At 39.6% G+C, this 19,893-nt stretch overlaps 1 protein-coding gene across 1 annotated transcript in view; it reads left to right on the plus strand.

Annotated features, from left to right (window-relative positions):
- Nucleotides 1-19,893, plus strand: part of TENM4 (teneurin transmembrane protein 4) — a 590,079-nt gene that overhangs the window by 198,148 nt on the left and 372,038 nt on the right. The window contains exon 4 of the mRNA XM_068181704.1: nucleotides 761-861. The gene's annotated coding sequence lies outside the window, so the exon portion shown is untranslated. The remainder of the gene's footprint in view (nucleotides 1-760; nucleotides 862-19,893) is intronic.

Genomic DNA, 19,893 nt, shown 5'->3' on the forward strand with positions numbered 1-19,893 from the left:
CCTCTTGCTGTGTTCTCTCTCTTCCCAGTGTATATGGGACATGGTCTCCCTGAGACAAGGAAAGGAGCTAAGAAAAGGGACTTCAGACTAACTAGCTAATGAGAGGCAGAAGAGGAGCCCCAGTGCAGCTATACACTTTCTTTGAACCTCCTACTTGTAGTGTGATAAGTTTGTGACACATGCATCATTAAATTTGGACTCTTCGATGCCACACACAACTGAGATAAGATATAATTTACTGATGTGAGTGGAAACAGCAAGAGGCATCTCTGGAAGATCTCAGCCATTTCTCTTTAACAAAGGAAGAAGACTTAAGAAAGGAATCTTTGGGATAACCATATAAATAAAAAAAATTATTTTATTTTTACCTTCTGAAGTCTGTGAAAACACAGAAGAGGAAAGGAACAACTGCTGTGTTAACTGGAAACCCTTGAACCTCCAGGAGAGGAATTGATTAATTACTCTTTTGGCAAAGGGATGGATGTTTACACAGTTGGTCAAGGACAGGCATTTAATTCTGAGTGCTGTACAGAAAACCTTAGTTTGTATTTGACAAATGCATTTCTTTCTATGAGATGACTAAGCATAACCTAGTAGTGCTGATCAGATATTACAGCAGGAACCACATATGTATAGATGTCTGTTTTAGATACCCTGCATAACAGTAAGCAGTTGTTTTTAATTTTTTTTTTCTATAGGAAATAAGTTAAAAATCCCTGAACAAAAAACTAATTTTTTTCTATGTTTGTGTATTTTTCAGGTAGACTGAGAATAACACATCTAGGTTAAAATCGTATCCTACAAGAAGCATTTGATGGATTGGATTGTTCCTAGATATTTTTAACAAAGCAGCTACCAAAAGTGAGTACTAATTCCAGTACCTGGGATGTTTTAGTCATGTTTTGTTGTTTAAAATAAAACTATGATAGTTGTAATGTTTCCTGAGGAGGAGTCATGAGGAATTTCATTAATTTCTCTAGAACATGTCTATTATTGACCCATGTCTATTTTTATTAGCTGACAAGGATAATTTGCATCATAGTCTCAGTCATGGATTCATTTCTGTTGTGCCAGGCACTCTAGAAACATAGGCATTATCTGCATGAAATTACTTACATCTTAGTAGAAATCAAGAAGCCATGGATAGTGACAGATGGAGGAGACGCATGGACACAATAAGAAAGTGCTGGTCAGTATGACAGGCAATGCCAATAGCATGCCTGCAACCTAGTTCTTTTCAGAGAATTTTAGAAGTTGCTACAGAGAAAGAAAGGCACTAGCAAGGTAATTTTATATGTGTTTATGGAGAGCAGCATGAAAGAAAATACAAAACACTCATTTGAAAATCTAGTTCATGGACTGTGGAAAATGACTGCATGGGTTGATTGGATGCAGACAGACTAGTTTTGATAGAAATGGGGAAGGGAAATCAATGCTGTATCCAGAAAAATGGCCTTTGTATCCAGGGAATATCATCAGGACAAATTTACATCTGTGATGTAAGTGACAGAAAGGGATTCTGCAGTAATTGACATGTTCAAAGATAAGGTCTGAGATAGGATATTTACACAGATGGGTAGACAGCAAGGAAAGGCATTATCTGAGGTATGATATACAGAACATACTTTGAATGTGTGTGTAGCTTCAGTGTAACTGGGAAGTGGCATCTGGAGTGGACAGGAGTATGAGTTGAAGATGATATCCAGGTTACAGGCATGTGACAGGTTGGTGGCATTGTCCACAGTGATCAAAAGGGAAGGTTGCTTGGTGATCTTTGCTGGGACATCTCAAGCAAAGCTGGGATTATTCAGTAGGCAGAACATTACAAGGAAATGGTAGAGAAGCAGAAGCATGAATCAAATATTTGTGGAATATTTGAGGTTGGCAGGGACCACTGGAGATTGTCTAGTTGCCTTTCAAATCAAAACACACTTTCTTACACAATGTTGCTGAAGGATGACCTTTAAGAACTTTTCACCTAGAACTGAAGGGCTGGGGCACCTGTGGCTTCTGCCATATAAAGAAGAAGCAAATGTTCACCTCAGCCTGGGAAGTCTTGACATGAATAATGAATGGAAGGAAAGAAATGTCTGTTAATATTAAAACTACAAGTACAGTAGGAGGAGTTCTAGAAGTCAAAGCCATTAATATAAAGTGATATTTAAATGAAATTGATGCAGAATTATGTGTATTTGCAAGACAGAATGAAAGTGATTAGTGAACACCAGTGCTTTAATCACCAGCACTACACAGATACTGGCATAAGAAAGAAGAGGCAGTTCCCAAAGCATGAAAATTTTGTTTGCGAGTCATGTCCTGGACTTTGCTCTTTACTCCTTAGGGAGAAACCATGTACTCTTATAAGGAATTAAATTGCTTTTTTTTCCCCATAATCTTAGAATCATAGGAAGGTTTGGGTTGCAAGAGACCATAAATATAACTTAATTCCAACCCCCCCCCACCCCCCCCGCCATGGGCAGGGAAGTATTAGGGCTGGTGTGAGCTGAAATGTTGTGTCTGTAGCAAGAGTTCAAAAAGTTAACCCCTGAGAAAGATCTCACTGCAAGATAATGACTAGGCATAAAAAACAAAGAAAGAGAAAGAGAAAAAGAGAGTAAGTATTTTCAAAGTCAAGGTTTCATAGGAAGTGATAACAGTATAATGAGGTGACAGAAAACTGAGTGGAGTAAGGAAAAGAAGAGGAAATCTCTAAAGTAAAACTTCTCAAATTACTGGGAGTTGCTGCACATGACAAGTTCTCTATTAAGAGACAAGAATTTCAGAAGACATGTCTAAATAGCTTTTTACTGATGGTGAATTCTTACTTGTCAATGTAATCTGAAGACTTTTTCATTACAAAATGCTATTCATTGCAAAATACAGTTTTTCACAACCATGATGCATTTGATAACCTTTTTGCTTCCAGGAGATCTGAGTAATGACATAAGGTCAAATAGGCAACAATAGAATCCAAATCAGTTATTTCCTGTGGAATCACAGAATTTTTCCCCAGTTATGTCCAGCTGGGTAGTGGAGTCAGTCATGCCTGCTATGAGGCACATTTTACCCTCAAGGGGTCTGTCCAGAGCTGCTTCCCAGGTATGCCATACTAGCCGGTCCAATACTATCTGCAAGGTCTTGGAATTATGGAATGTTTGCAGTTGGAAAGGACCTCAAAGATCATCTCATTCCAAACCCCCTTCCATGGGCAAGGACGCTTTTCACTAGACCAGGTTGCTCAAAGCCCCATCCAACCTGGCCTTGAATGCTTCCAGTGATGGAGGTGTCAAAGCTTCTCTGGGCAACTTGTGTCTGTGCCCCACCACTCTCACAGGAAATAATTTTCTCCTAATACCCAATTTAAACCCAACCTCTGCCAGTCTGAAGCCATTCCCTCTTGTCCTGTCCCTCCATGCCATTGTCAAAAGTCCCTCTTTCAGCTCTCTTGTAGCCCCCTTTAGGTTCTGGAAGGGGCTTTAAGGTCTCCCTGTAGCCTTCTCTTCTCCAGGCAGAGCAACCCCAATGCCATTAGCCTGTCTCCACAGGAGAAGGTCTCCAGCCCTCTAAACACCTTTGTGTCCCTCTTCAATGTACACACAAGATGAATAGGAACAGTACAAATAACAGGGTCTGTTATTTTACTGTCTCATTAAAAGTAACAACATGCCTTAGGGTACATAGAGTGTTTCTCAGGAGCCACCAACACTGATCTGGAAACAGGATGATTTTTGGAGCTGCTGTCCTCTTGCAGCTCTCAGTGGAAACTGTGGCTCATTGCTGATCAGACTGCTCTTACTCAGGTGAGGAAAGATGGCATTAGGTAGTTGGCGTTTGGTACCCAGCTTGAAAACACTGATTGTTGTTGTTGGCTGTCATACTATTCTGCTGCAACCTGTGCACGCTTTTCCTTTCTATTTTCCTATTAAACACCATAAGGCAACTCTTGTGTCTTTGGGGACTTTTGCAAGCACTCTATATTGATAAAGTTTTGGGAATAAGTTTTTGTAAAAATCCCCTTGTCTGAACAAATTAGAAACTGCTAAACAATGTGTATGTGTTTTCAAATTTCCTTAGGTCCCCTGTCTTCTTAGCCTTGATCAACCTGTCACCAGAACTGCGTGGCATATCTTCTTGTTTACACTACAAATCCAAGATAAGCATCTTTGGCAACTGTATATTTATATAGCATCTAACACGTTGGGCTCATGATACACTCAAAGGCTCCAGGTGCTATAACCATAGAGATGTTACATAATACTAGGGAGCTTCTCATTCTTCCCACAAGGCATCTTGTTTCTACCCACAATATAGAGAGACATCCTTCTAAAAGGTTCTATTTATTCAAATCAATGCCATGCAGTGTTAATTAAGCATTGATACTTATGTCTTATTCTCTGAGGTGCCAGGTCATCATTTTTCTTGAATAACACTTGAAGTTTGGTTCAAGATACCGAAGGTATGATAGAAGACCTTTGTCTTGGAGACTACTAGATTAATTATTTAGTTAGTTAGTAATGTATTCATTTGCTTATTTATTTTTGCTCTCAAGTGCATCAGTTTCCATAATCCTTTCTCCTCCTATTACTTAGCAGAGGAGGAACTGGAAAACAGCAGGAAGGCTGTAATTAGCAACTTGGCTGTGGAGTATGCAGCAGGTGGGGAGTGGCTGTAGAAACCAGTATGAACTCAAACATTTATTACAAGAACTGTTTGTACTTTGTCTGTCAATTGTTTTCTCCTGTGTAGATTTGCAAGTGAATTGCAGATGCATTTCTTGGACACATCAGATTTTGCTTTTCTTTTGCTTTGCTGCAGAAATCTATTTTCAGCGCAGTTTTTTTCCTCCTGCTATGACATGCAGGAGATGTGATCTCACACCCTCCAAAGAACTGATACACAACTGCAAAGAAATAACAAAGATCCCATCATTACACTGTTTGGAAAAAGGGGTAACTTCATAGCAGTGGAACCTCCTTTAGCTGCAGATATAGTGTATCTCAGAGAAATAGGGATACTTATTGCTCATCTCCTTGTAGGTTTAACAAATGCACAAAAATATCATAACATTTTCCTTCTGAAAACCACATGCTGTGTGGAGAGCATAATGACATAGGCTTAACCCACAGCCTGCAAGTGCAACAGCTTTTAGCCATGTCCCCCACCTCCATGAACAGACTGAGCCATCTCGATGTTCTGGCACAGTTTTGCTGCTTTTATGATTTTACAGAGTTTCACTCAGAGCTTCTTTGTGTATCTCTGGATGATCTCATAGTGTACTTTATAGATGTATCTAACAGTGCCATGCACGAGGCTTGTGTGTGCTGCTGTCAAAGCCAGTGACTGCAAACAGCACAGATACCTCTGTAGGAGCTGTGCAACCTCAGTTCCCTCTCCATGCCTGCGTATCTTCCCCTTGCAGCAGATGTGTAGCTCCTATAAGCACTGTGGCATTGTCCTAGAGCTGCTCAGAACTGCTGCTTTGCAGTGACCAAAGCTCTTTGACACCCCTTACTTTGCAACCCTGATTGAGCAGCACAGCCCATGGTGCCACGTGCCACCCCTGGGGACTGTGTGCAAGACCTTGTTTGTCACCCAGCCATGGTACAGAGAGCTAACTTATTAAGGGCTCAAGGCAACTATGCATCCAGGGATTTTTATTCCAGTTTTCTTTTCATAAAACCATAAAATCATAGACTAACAGAATGGTTTGGGTTGGAAGGGACCATGAAGACTGTCTAGTTCCAACCCTGTGCCATGGGCTGGGACACCTTCCCCTTGAACATATTCAAGGATGGAGTAGCGGCATCTTCACAGCCTCTGCCAGTGCCTCACTCCTCTCATAGTGAAGAATTTCTTCCTGATAACCTAATCTCACCCTGCCCTCTATCAGTCTGAACAATTTCCCCTTGTCCTGTCCCTCCACACCCTTTTCAAAAGTCCCTCTCCAACTCTCTTGTAGCCCATTTAGGCACTGGAAGATGCTTTTGCTCACTCATGATAACTGAGGTAAACTCACTTTGCTCATGGCAAAGCTTTCAAATATTCCATCTGTCCCAATCTAGGCTTGTTTTAATTTACAGATTCTAATTAGACTTTGACTTTTAGGGTGAGATGGCAGTGCGGTGAGGGAGCAAATTTTGTTTTGGGGCACATAAGCATACTTTCCATTTTGCAGGGGAGCATGAAATGTTTCTGTGTGAAAAAGCAGAGCTTTTTCATCTCATTTTAATGCAATATTGTAACTGTGTCTGACCATTCTCAACTCTGCTGCTGGGGAAATTTGTATTATGTGTGCATTCTCGCTGGGGTTAAGAACCCCCTGCATGTCGTCAGGCAAAACAAACAACAAAGTGAGTAGGGGCATTCATTTCTCATGCAACAGAATAATCCAAACAACAGAAGTATGGAAAAATAATTGAGAGTGAGTTACTGGATCTGTCTTCACCTAGTACAAGAAAGCACCCTCGAGTACTGTTGCAGCAAAACTGTTCAGCACGTGTTTAGCTCCTGTGAGGAGTCCTATTAAGCCCTAAATTGAAGGACAGGCCTAAATACAGAAGACAATTTAAAATATACTTCCACAGATTCTTCCCCAGGTCCATTTTGTAATAGCAGCATAGTGTTACCAGTGATAATAATGAACAGTCATAAATTCGGTAGGTTTTTAGTGCCTTAGAAGTAGAGCAGTCACTTTTTTTGCTCTATTGCTAATTTTTAAATAGTTTATTTTCTTGTATTGGATGCCAAGCAGACACAGCTCTTACTTGGTCTAGGCAGAGAAAATAAGTTCTTTATTTTATCAGATTTAACCTGTTAGCAGGAATGGACTAGTCTGACTGAGCTGAAATTACCACCCTGAACACATGTAGTGCTAGTAATATTAGCAATATATATAAATTATACATGTGTAGGTAGCTCTTACACTGTCGGTATATTGCCAGTATATTAACCTAACATGACATTGTTGGTAAAGATAACTACACTGGGTTTTAATAGCAATATCAGCACCCCTGAATTACAGGCCAGCTCAGAAAAGACAAGTTCCATGCAACCATGTTCACAAGGATCTTCCAAATCTAGCTGGACCAACAAATATAAGTGCTTATGAGAACAGCAGCCCAAGTACAGAGAATCCAAAGGCTGGAGAAATGTTTTTCTGAGCTGGACATCTGGCTCAAGGAAGATTGTTCATTCCTGCATGATGAAAACAATTTGTTTTATTCAAGGATTGCTTGATGCAAGGTACTTAATGGGAGGGGCAGGTGGCTGCATGCCTGAGGGATGCACTCAGACCTACAGAGCTTGGCCAACCTCATGCAGAGTTGCTGTCCTCTTTGAGGCAATCACAAAATTCACCTGCAATCCTCACTTTTTGCTGCCTGTGCCAGGGAACTGGCACTTTCATGGGTAATTACCAGGCATTAAGGAGTAATTCTTCTGGCTGTCCCATCAAGAGAGGCACAGAAGAGGGTCCCCAAGGAGCTTCTTCAACAGGCAAATGTCCAATAATGCTGTTTATAATTACAGGATCTTAATTCACCCATATTAGACTGTCTATAAATGATGTGGCTCTGCTGGGAAGTGCTCAGCTGCCGAATTTGCTCCAAGGGCTTTTCCCAGTTAGACTCAGCCACGCCCTAAAATATGTTGGCAAAATATCCTTACTGTCCATAAAACATATGCTCTGGAGTCACAGGTGATGGACTTGATGAGATGAAAGGACCTGAAAGGACATTTTAGCCCTTCTGCACACTTCCTTATGAAGAAGACCATCTTTGACCCTGAGAGCCTGAGTACTTGAGTACTTGAGTTTCAAGCTTCCATTTATCAGGATAGTGATTTTGAGTTTCTCTTTATTTTCTTAATTCTATTGAGAGTGGTTTTTTTTTTTTTAATTTTAATGATGTGACATTTGCCAGGGAAAACATTTGCAGCAATAAATCTCATCAAAATCTCCACCGAAATCTCATCTATTGCTTGACATTAATTTCAATCCTTTCCACTGCAGCTGTCTCCCTGTAGGTTTCATCTTTATGCTGCAAAACAGGGATTTGCTTATCCTGCTCCATTGCTCTCAGAGCAGCCTCTGGGTATTACATGGTAGTAGGGCACAGGGGAAAGTTTTTTATTTTTGTAGATAAATGCAGTGGCATAATTTTCACATTGTTACCTCTTGTTTAATCTTTTGATCTCTTTAACCAATTCCTTACCATTCCTTGGTAATCTGTTAGCACACTTACCCAACTAGCAGAAGTTCCATTTAATCTGGAATAAATCCACTGGCAGAGGTGTTTTTCCTGTTTTCAATTGCCCTGCTTATGTAGAGTCTACAACAGCCACCTCTGTTCCATTGGCTCTTGGAGAAGGGACACTGTCTCTCTCTCTCTCTCACTGCACTGGCGAACCATGGTAAAAGCAAAAACCATGTGTGCCATGACAAAAGCAAAGAGCACATGTGCACTGACATGGTTTTCACTTTGGACAGGAGAACCGTGTAGTTGTAGAACTGCAGCATTGAGCGCTCCAGAGAAGAAAACAGGAGATCTGCTGTAGGGGGTCAAAGAGCTGATAGCACCCTAAAAACCATCCTCCCAGGCATTATTATGTTCACCTGTTTGGGAAATTAAATCAGTTTGCAAGCACATACAATGAGTGTTAAACTGAAGTTCCTAAAAATGTTAACATTGAGATTTGTTGGCAAGACCTTGGGGCAGCAGACAGGCACCTCTGGGGCACCTCTAAGAGGAGAATTCAGCTTTCTGCCTGGACATACTGGATTCTTCTTCAAAAAAATATGTAAACTGGACCTGTTATATGTTGTAAATACAGCAGAGGAATATCCCAAAGGAAAAAAAAAGAAGAAAAATAAGTCAGTTTGTTGTTTCCTTGCTCAGTATTTTAAAGCCTGTAGTTGTCATCCAGGGGGAAAACTGAAGGAATCAACTGGGACACAAATTGCTTTGTGATGGCATGACTTGCTGAAGTGATAAAATGCATGATGTTTCCTGACACATACATATTCTTAGTAGCTGCTGATGAGACAGGATGAGTGGTAGTGCAAATGTTTGCCAACTTGGGGATGGCTTCTGATAAGGAAGGTATGCAGAGCTATCTTCAAAGTCTGTCATAGCCTGGCACATAGGTAACTGAGAGCAATGGTGGGTGTTCATTCTTCAAGGACACCTCAAAGATTATGTCCAAAAAAGCCAGGAATCATGTCACTGGAACTCTTTCCGAGTCACGATCATCTTGGAGTGTTGACCATCCATGTCATGGTTGCAGGAACTCACGTTCAGGCTGTAGCTTTGCAATATTAAGCAGCAGGATATGGATTTAGGAGTTGACTCTGGGCTTCAGTTTGAAAAATAGCTGTTTGTTTTCCCCTGAGATGTTTTTCCATAGTCCTGCCAGAAGAATTTTCAATTTCACGGCTTTCTGAGACAGCTTGGACTTTCTGGGAAGACACCTGTGTCTATTTTTCTTCTTGTTCTTTGGCCATCTCCTTTATTTTTCCAGGCTTGCCTCCAAACACTATGAGTGCATTTTGAGTCTTAGGTCAGTTACTCCCTGGTGAAAATAAATGTATTTAGAAAATAATCCGGAAATCCAGATCAAATATTTAAAAAAAAACACTGCCCTTCAGCTCACCAAAGCCTGGACCACTTGTATCTCCTTTATTTTATTTATGACCTTTTCAAAAATTTTCATAAGAAAAGGTGGCTGCTGTCAGACTAACAATGCTTCTCCTATCTGTGTGTCTGTGTTGCTGGAGGATGCCTATAGCAGAAGAGACATAATTGTGCTTTAATTGGGTTCTGCTTGTTCAAAGAAAGAGGGGGTAAGGGATGCTTTTTGGTTCCCATGGCCTTGTAGATAAGTTTCATATAATGCCAATTAAAAGCAAAATAAGGAGTATGCCAAGCAGGTGACAACTGCTCTCACCAGGAATTGTTCTTTTGTGGCTAAACCAATAGGGTCTTCAACCAAGGGTGCGCTTTTTGCTGCTGGCGTTTCCCTTGATTTTTTAAATTGCATTTTGCATAAGCTTTGCTGCTGAATGGATCAAGTCTAGAAAAGTTTAAGATTACCATGACAGGGGGAGACTGCCAATTGTGTATATATATATATATATGTGAGCGTGTGTGTATACTTGCCAAAAGTAGAAAGGAAAGTCAAATTAAGTTATTTTTTCCTCCTATGAGTTATTTTTATTTTGTTTTTATTTCAAAGGGAGCTGTTGTGTCTGGGAAGAGGTCAAGGGTTCTTTTCTTCTCTTTTTATGCTTTTTTTTTTCTTTATCCTTGTTTGTTAGTTTTAAGGGTAATTATTCACCAGGGCCTTTTCAACTGTCAAATGCAACAAAAGATAATCCAGCCTCTTCTCTTCCCTGCCCCCACACTCGCCTTTTCCTCCAACAAAAACAGCCTTTGTTGGGAATGGTCATCATTTCACAGGGATCCTTCTTCATCCCACAAGTTAGGGAACACTCTTCTACTTTATAACAAAGTGACCTCTTATAAATGCAGGGAGACTTGGGATGTTGCAGCTGATGCTCTGCCCTGTCTGATGTTGCCCATCAATACTTGCCAGCTTGACAATTTAGATGCTCTGAGCACTCCTTTTTCCTTCAAGCAGGATTTCTAACTTGCTACAAGAACTGGTTATCAATTTATCTACAATGCACAACCTGGCATTAATCACTCTCCATCTAAAGGGCTGTCCATGACAAGTGACTTGGGTTTGCAGCTGCATTTGACTGGGGTGAGCCCTCTGACTTGCCAAATTGTGTTTTCTTTTTTCATGACTTTCAGCTCCTTGCTGTTGAGGAAGTATATAGAGAAAAGAGCACTGCTCAATGCCAAAGCATTTTGCAGAAAGAATAATGGTCCTTATAAACGGATCAATATATGCCAATCTCAAGCTTCATATAAATATTTGCTTAAATATTAAATTGATCTTCTCCTTGATTTGCCATAATTTAAGTCTGTGAAGCTATAATCAAGACTCCTTGATAATAAAAAGAACCCATCAGCAATTATATTCATTCACTTCCTCATATTCAAGGCTATTTCAGCATTTCCCTGATAAACTTCTGTTTTCAATCAAATTTGCAACATAAAAATCAACACTGCACACCAGTTAATGATGTTGGAGTGCTTCGTGTGTGGCATTTTGAAGTTATATCAGTGTGGAGATAGGAGTGATTTCTCAGGGACTTTATCGGATATGGAAAAAAGATTTTGTTAAAACTATACCTAAAACTTTCTGTCAAAACTTAAACTGAGTATTATTCTTGTGGATTTAAATGTACTTTTATATTTCTGAAAGTTTCCAGTAGCCAAATTTCTTGGAAACAGGAGCATCTAGTGATACCTAACATCTAGGTAGGTATGCTACCTAACTAGCATACCTAGGGATGCTAGGCAGGGATGCTTCTCTCATATATATCTTACACTATAATCACTTAGCAATTTTTTATTAAACTATCTGGTAGTGTGAGTTAGTGTGAGAGCTTTTGCACTAAATACTAGACTCCCTATCCCTAAATGTTTTTGTTCTATATAAAAGGAAATGTATAGAAAAGTGTGTTTACTAAGAAATGTTATTTCTATTTTGCAAGTGGGCAGTGTGGTCTGAGGGAGATTTGTAGTCTTACAGTGTCACAGAGGAAGCATTTCAAGGAAATAAGTTGAAGCATGCTAGGGTTTATTCTGATCCACATTGCAATAGTTCAGACTCCTTCCTTTCAGCAGATCTATACCTACATATATATATAAGAAGAACTCAAAGGAAGGCATATTGCAGCAACCAATAATAGGAATAGACTTGTAGGCAGATGCTGGTGAGGACACTAGATGGCAAGTGTCATGGGTTATACTCACTGGAGGAAGGGGCGAAAATCCCTTCCCTTTGAAAGTGACTGTGTGCCTGGCCGTAAGATAAAGTTCTGTGTCCTTACGGTTTCTCAAGGTGGTCATTACTGTTACTTTGAGTCATGGCATTTTCAAGGTTAACCCATTGTTGTGCTTTAGCCCTGGTAGTCAGCTAAACCTTACACAACTGCTGGCTCACTTCCCCATGTGGGATGGAAGAGAGAATTGAAAGAATAAAACTGTAAAAGCTCATGAGTTCAGATAAAGATAAATTAACAGACAAAGCATAATGAAATAAGAAACCCATACACTACTTCCATCAGATGTTTGGCTATCCCTGAGAAGTGAGGGTTCCGTAACATGTAATAGTTTCTTGGGAAGACAAGCATAGCACCATACCAGTTGCCATGGAGAAACTTAACTCTATCCTGGCTAAAAATTTTATCCATCTCCAAAACTCTCTCCATCACCAAAACTTTTTCTGGACTAGACATGGCTTCACCATGGCATATCCTAGCATTGGAAACATCTATCCTCATCCATAACCATTAAACCAGCCTGAGAGTGCTGTACAAATATATGCATTAACTTGTCCTCTGAGTCCATCCCAATACCTTGTTTATTATGTATGGATGCACCAATTTTTAAAATGGACCTATGTTGGGATTGCTGTACAACACATGCTGAAGAAAATCACTCTTTTAAGTGAAGAACTACGTGTGAAAATAAAAGGTTTGGGTAGGTCAGAATATTACATAAATAATGAACAAATGTATAATTAAGTCAAGGGATAGCCTTCACACTTTCATTCCCATTAAAGATTCATGGGGATTTTTATAACCAAATAAATTCTGATTTGATTCCTCATTTGGAATTCTTTCAAATTCCACTATACCCTTATAATCTTTGCTAATTCAAAAAAATATCTGCTTAGAACTTCCTTTTCCTCTCTAAACTGGCATTAGCATCCTATATGGATGATATACATATTGTATAGTGCAGAGTGCACCTGTGCTCACCGCACTTCCAATACTGCTTGAGTAGCTCATCTTTCCTAAGAAACCTGGAGCATCCAAAAAGATTAGCAACCCAAAGGCATCATGGTCCCCTGGAGGAAAACAAAAAGAATTAGCCCTATTTTATAGATAAGAAAACTGGTGTTATTTTCCAGCTGATGTCTGAAAGTAAGCGCCTAAGTCACTGCTTTCAGCTGCAAAATTATCTCAGTACTGACGGCCTATGACACTGTCTCTTTACCTTTGCTTTTGGTACCCAGACATTCAGCTCCTACCATCCCTTCCTCTGTCACCCCTGCTGGCTGTCACAATATTTCAGGTTTAGTTGTCAGGAGAGCAGAGGCCCCTGGTAATCATAAAAACCTGGTGGATGTTCAGCACCTTCTGAGCCCATTTAATGCCTGGCTTCTCTGGTTGTCACCCAAATTTTCTACAGACAAATGAGTTCTGACCAGAAAAATAAGAACTGCAGAGGGATCTGGAAGTATTCACCTACTTGGTCTGCAAAAGGCTTTGCAAACTTATTTGTTGATAAAGTGAACAAATTTCTATTTAAGACCTGGACTCTATATCAAATAAAACACATGGGAAAGCACCTAATAATCAGATTTCATTATCAGTTTATCAATGGCTCCATATTCTCATATTCTGTTTCTTTTATCAGTCCCACTAATACCTGGAGCCAACAATGATATATGGAGTTGTCCTTTGGGATTAATTGAAACCTCCTTATGGCTGATCATTAAAAATAAAAAAAAAAAAAGTTGAATAATATGTATTTCCATAGGAAAATCAAGTGAAATAATTTTGATGTTAGTTTCTATGCCAACATGCTGAATGCAGTCCAGAGTTGCTGCCCATGGGGGAAATAATAAATTTTGCCCAGCAATTAACAACTGGGGATATCTTTACTGGGTGCTGTAGAGATGTGTGTGTCACATCACATCAGCACAGCCATCCTGCTCTGTGCATGCCTGACCCTACTTCCTCTGTTTTGAGAGTCATCTCCCAGCAGTCATGCTGGCACCAGAGATTAGAAACTCAGCTGCACAATAGCAGGTGGAAGGCTTTATTTTCTACTGATGTTAAAAAAATTATATACAATAAAGGCAGTTCCCTTCTGTGTTGCTCCTGCCATGGTCAGCAGTTGTCAGGGTGGAAAGGTGGAAGTGATGAAGGATTATCATCCTTTGCATGAATGGTGGTGTCTTCTTTCTTAGAGCAGCTGCATAGCCCTTGGGAACTAAACAAGAGGAGATGTGTCCAGCAGTAGGGATATGACACATAGGAGAACAATGCAAGAGCAGTCCCTTCCAGCTAAATCATCCTGTTTATTTTTAATTTTTTAAATTTTTTTTTCCATGGAAATTTTATAACCATTTTTAATAGGATTTCACTAACCCCTCTCTGATTACAAGAAACAGTGGATTTCCATTTTTCACAATACAGCAAAATAATGAATAGAAGAATTACAGCCTGGGATCACTCTGTTTGTCCCTACTTCTGCCAGTACATCTCACATAAAAAAAACCCTAAGTGTCTCCTTTAAACTTTGTAAAGAAAAGGAACTTTAAATGTTCAGTTCCTTTTACCTTCAGTGAACAAATAAAACAGGATGGCTAAATTGAATACAAAAGTGTTGATTTTCTATTCATTAGGGGAATCTAGAAAACTAGCAAGGGACAGTTGTCTTGTGAGATTAATGCTATTTCCTACATCCCTTGGATATAAATATAGTCACCTCCAGAGAAGATTCATAGATCTTATAGAGGAAACCACCCTCAGGAGCCTCCATCTGTACCCACTACTGAAAGAAAATCCATATCTTCACACCTAGATACATCAGCCAGGTTGGGTGAGATGGAGATGAACTTCATGTTGCCCAAAGGCAACGTAGGTGTGAACACTGCCTTGGTGTCTTCATGGAAGCATTTATGTCTGAAAAGACACTTAAGATCATTAATTCCAACTGTTCTTTGCATCCCCAAAGACAAAGTCCACCACCTTACCTTGTGCAGCTGCACACCCAGTGCTGCAGGAATGCCGTCTCTTAGTTACCATATGGAAAAATCATTTAAAATTAACCTTAAGACTTCTTGATGAGTGTTGTATGCTGAATGACTGAAAAAAAAAAATAGAAGCTTTGGGCTAATGGGTGTATTAATCAAAGCAGGACACACAACTTGAGAACATTAAGATAAAGGCCCCCTTTCAAATACAGAGTAGGTGAGGTCAAGGCTGACTTGTTCTTTCATACTCAATGACTTTTAAGGGGATGTTATGTAAAGGGTGGAGAATTGGTGCAACTCTGCAAAGATTACCCAAAAAAGGAGAATACAATGAAAAAAAAAGCACTAAAAATACCAGAATATAGTGATATGAAAACCTGTACTTTTCAAAGTATGCTCATTAAAAATATAGAGGAATTAAACTTGGTTTTGAAGTCTTGTATTTCATACATTTGTGTGCTCATTCCAGGGAAGCACATTATCTGGAGATGTTAAACTGAATATATTTCTTCAGTTTAATAAACTAATACTGGCATGTTGACCTTCCCAGATGTTGAATAACTCATGTGGACTTGTTGAGTACTTAAAAGATCCATCAAAATTTTGGGACTTTAGAAATTAAGCAGATTAAAAAAAAAACCAACCAACCAAACAAAAAAAAAAAAAAAAAAAAAAAAAAAAAAACAAAAAAAAAAAACACTTGGCAATTCATAGAAGTTGAATTTGCCATGCCTTGTTTTTTAGCTCTCGGCCATGCAGACATCCACATTTTGGCTAGTCACTCTGGACTTTATCGCCTGTCAGTAGAGAGAAGCAGCCTTTTGCAAGAGCTCCTTAGCTTGTGTATTTTATATGTGTGCATTAGGATAAGATGTATTGCACCTGTAAATCCCATGAAGATACTGATACCACAGACATTTTAATGAGGGTGGAAAATTTACCCCCTATTCATCATTTGAACTGAGGTCTGATGTTATCATGCCACAGATTTGCAGACTCTGTCATCTACCTTTGCCATGTTGATTATGCATCTTCTAACCCAAATAGATACAAGTGTCCATCTTTGATGTCCAATTACACTGAAGAGTAAAGATTGTCATTTTGTTCTTTATCTCAACATTTTTCTTTTACCTCACAGGAGGTTCAAGACTAATAATCAGTTCTGTTCCCCATAAATTTAAGCCACAGTGACCCCTGACTAAGTGTGTGGGAGTTCAGGTCATTCTTTGCTTCCCAGGAATGAGCTGCCAGGAAGGAGAGATCTCAAGGAGTTGGAGAGTTTGAGGGACTCACATTTTGATGGTCTGAATGAGAATTACTGAGAATATTACAGTAAACAATCTATTTCCTGAGGAGGTGGGAGAAAATTTGCCTGAATAATCGCCACTTACAAACGATTTTCCTCTCCACAAGATTTAAAAAGAGGCATTTTTAAATAACCTAACACACCTCCTCTTCAGTTGGGAAGCTGAGACACAGTGTGTGTAACTGCTTTTGAGAAAGCATTTGCCTGAATCGGTGGTGAAGCTGCAGATAGTACTGAAAAAGAATCTACCTCCCAGTAACAAAATTGCTCTTTCTCTGGTGACTTTTGTGACCTATCAGAAAACCAACACACATTAAGATTTCAAAAAGCTGTGCATTAAAAAAAAATCTGCAACTAAGTAAACTTTTGTAATTCCTTATAAGTACTGAAGACTGGATGCGAATGCAAATATGTAGTCTGGGGTGTTAGACAGAAAGATGGATGTCAGAGTGGCTGTGATGATCTGAACTGTGTAGTGTTACAGGTTCATGTTTAAAGATTGGCCTGAATATTGCACGCTGGGGACTGAATTCCAGCTTAAGGATCTCTCTCTCCCACAAGTTCAGCGTGGATATTGTGTCTAGTCCATCACACCTTGCTAAGTGATTTAAGAAGATTCCTCCATGGGTTTTCCAACTGGACACCATGCATCTCTGTGGCAACAGAGAAGAGAATTTGTGGGTGCCCCATCTCTGGAAGTGTTGGAGGCCAGGTTGGATAGGGCTTGGAGCAAGCTGGTCTAGCAGAATGTGTCCCTGCTCATGGCAGCAGGATTGGAACTGAATGATCTTCATGGTCCCTTCCAACCTATACCATCCTGTGGTTCTATGGCAGCAGAAAACACGGCAGAGAAGACATGATCCCAAAGGCCACATCCAAACCCTAGACTATCAGGGTCTAATATGCTACATCAGTGTACAGTCATGTTGTTTAACATTTATATATACGTATAAGGAGTAAAGTCTTAAAAATAGACACACACACACCAAAAAACACAAACCTTTATGGCATTTATACAGATAAGGCCAATTTTATTGGCAAATATTTTGCTTGGCACGGATTCAGCATGTACTAATAGCTTAATAATTTTGGCAGACAAACCAATGAAAAATGTTACTGAACCAGACCCAATTATGTGTGTAAAATGTAAACAGTTGTGTCTGCTGGGGATAACCGCAGTATGCTGTCAAGCCATGACTGTGAATTACATATGGTAGATTGGTATAAATTTGTTTTTGACAAACAACTGTCCGATGACATTGTTTTGGGGCCACGCTACGGATGGAAGGACATTATCAGCAGAGTGCAATACCAGCATGGCTTTTGTTCTACCTCTCAGGCCAGCTTTCCAAAGTTCGGCAGCTCTGGTAGAAGTTTCAGGCTGGTCTTCATGCTGGTTTTCTGCTGTTCAGTTTCGGTAGACCCTCCACAGTGTCCTCACACTGAAGTTATAATGAGTTAATTCTCAATAATTATTTCTTATTCTCCATATTAGACATTAGTGGAATAGCTATTTAGGTTATTTCTTACTCTGGAAAAATTCCTGTAGCACTGGCAGAAGCTGGAGCTTTGAAAGCACAACAAAGCCCTTTCTTACCTCTTTTATGTACCCGTTTTGCTAAGCTGGGTATACATATGCCGTCGAAGCTGCCATTCAGCACTCACAAATGAAAAGCAGCTCTGGAACTGCCTAAAAATGCTTTCAGGAAAAATTTGCGTTAAGCTTGGGCTGCAATTAAAGAATGGCCATGCCGAAGGCGGGGTGGGTGGGCATTGGAAAAAGAGGGGTAAATAACAAAGCTTTTCAGGACATGGCTGTGAGGAACCCCCTCCAGTCCAGCACCTGGTGAAGCCATCGAGCAGGCCCTCCCACCAGCTTAGATTAGACTAACAGTGCCACACAGCAGGCTTCTGCTAAAAGCAGGCAGACAGGGAGAAGTCTTAAAAAGAGCCCTTTCTGATGCATTCAGGTAGAAGAGTGTAAAGTAAATAATGAAGCCGAAGGGCAGCACACAAGAGCATGACTTTGCATTCCTTTCATGCCCGCTGCCACAAAGCTCAAGGAGAGCACAGAAAATGAGCTGCTGAAGGATGCCGAGTGCTCTGGTCCGGCTTTGCTGAAAGCCGGCGTCAGTGGGGAAAGGAAGTTTGAGTCATTTGGAGCATAGCCTGCTACCAATCTCTGCTCTTATCAGACTTTTCCAGAGAGCCCATAAACATGCACATTTTAGTAAATGGCATGTTATAAATATGGGTAAGTCATGGCGTTGCAATGGAAGAGCAAACAGGATGTTATTTATCACCACCTTTCTATGATCAGCATATTCCTGTAAAATAAGGTAGTTATTAGGAGAGGTTATTGACAATGCTTTGTCAGGCTTTATATGAGTAAGCTTAATTTTTAAATAACAATGGCTTATTTATTCAGTCATTCTTAAAATTAAATTTTCACCAAAAATTCCCTAGTTTGGGAAGTCAATTTACTTCCTTAGCTCTAGAGCAACATTGCATTAATTGTTTTTTCAGGTATCCACTGACATAAACAGAGAAAACAAAGGAGAATTATTGTAATGATTAGCTGGAAAATGTGGGTTTGATATTGATTCAATCAGATTTTTATTTGTGTATAGTTACACACATTGTGAAATACATCTATAATTAAGAATGAAAATTGAACATGTATTAATAATTATATGGCACAGAAAGTAAAGAAATGGCTCACTTTCTGTTGAGTTCAATGACTTTGAGCCAGATGATATAAGAAAAAATAAAGTTATGGGTTTGAATAAGAATGGTTTAACTTTTTGAGTGCTACTGATACAGAATGAGTAATTCTGATAGCGTATGATTAAATTTCAGGAAGAGATTCATTAGGGAAGATAGGACCATGACCAAAATTCTTTAAATATAGGAAGTTGTTTGTTTATTGAGGACTTCGGTGCAATCTCTCTCCTCCTCCATGAATTGATGTATAATAATTTCCAGTGTGTTTTAAATAAGCATCTTTATTGCCTTGATGCACTTTCCCTTCTGAACAATGTCAATGGAAAGTGAAAAGTAATCCTACTGTGGGACTTTCCTGAGGTCACACTCTCTGTGTGCTCTTGTGTCCCAAATCTTTACTACATTAGGAAAAAAAATTAAGCCCAAATGATAAGTGCATTGGCCAGAAATTTTCTGTTTGCCTTCTTGGGAACCAATGGGAACTCTCTCTTCATCCTCACTGCTCAGTCAGTGTGTAGAGCAAGAAACTGGGCAGCATTGTATATCTGAAAAATAGGTTTCACAGGAATTCTTCCAAAGAGAGATGTAGAACTTCCTTGAATATTGCACAGTCCATATGCAGAGTTAGGACCTAAAGCAGGAATCTTGGAGAAGCATTCACAGTGGGATTTCAATGAGAAAGAAACACTAAGTCCATTTGCAATCACCATCCTGTCATTTAGAGTTTTGCCCAACTTTGCTTCTTCCTTGTCCTTCAATATTTATTACTTTAATTTCTCTTTCCCCAAAAGACAATTCCTGTCTATTTCCATTTGCCCAAACATCCTTTTCAGTACTGATTTACTCCATATTTAGGTCTCCATTTCCATTGGGCAGACACTTTTCTTCCCTGGTACTTGCATGTTTATATGGAGCTAGAAGTTCATGAGGGGACATGAATAATAGATTTCTGAAGGACACGAAAA

The sequence above is a fragment of the Anomalospiza imberbis genome, chromosome 2 (genome assembly GCF_031753505.1).
Source record: "Anomalospiza imberbis isolate Cuckoo-Finch-1a 21T00152 chromosome 2, ASM3175350v1, whole genome shotgun sequence".
Lineage (NCBI taxonomy): Eukaryota > Metazoa > Chordata > Aves > Passeriformes > Viduidae > Anomalospiza > Anomalospiza imberbis.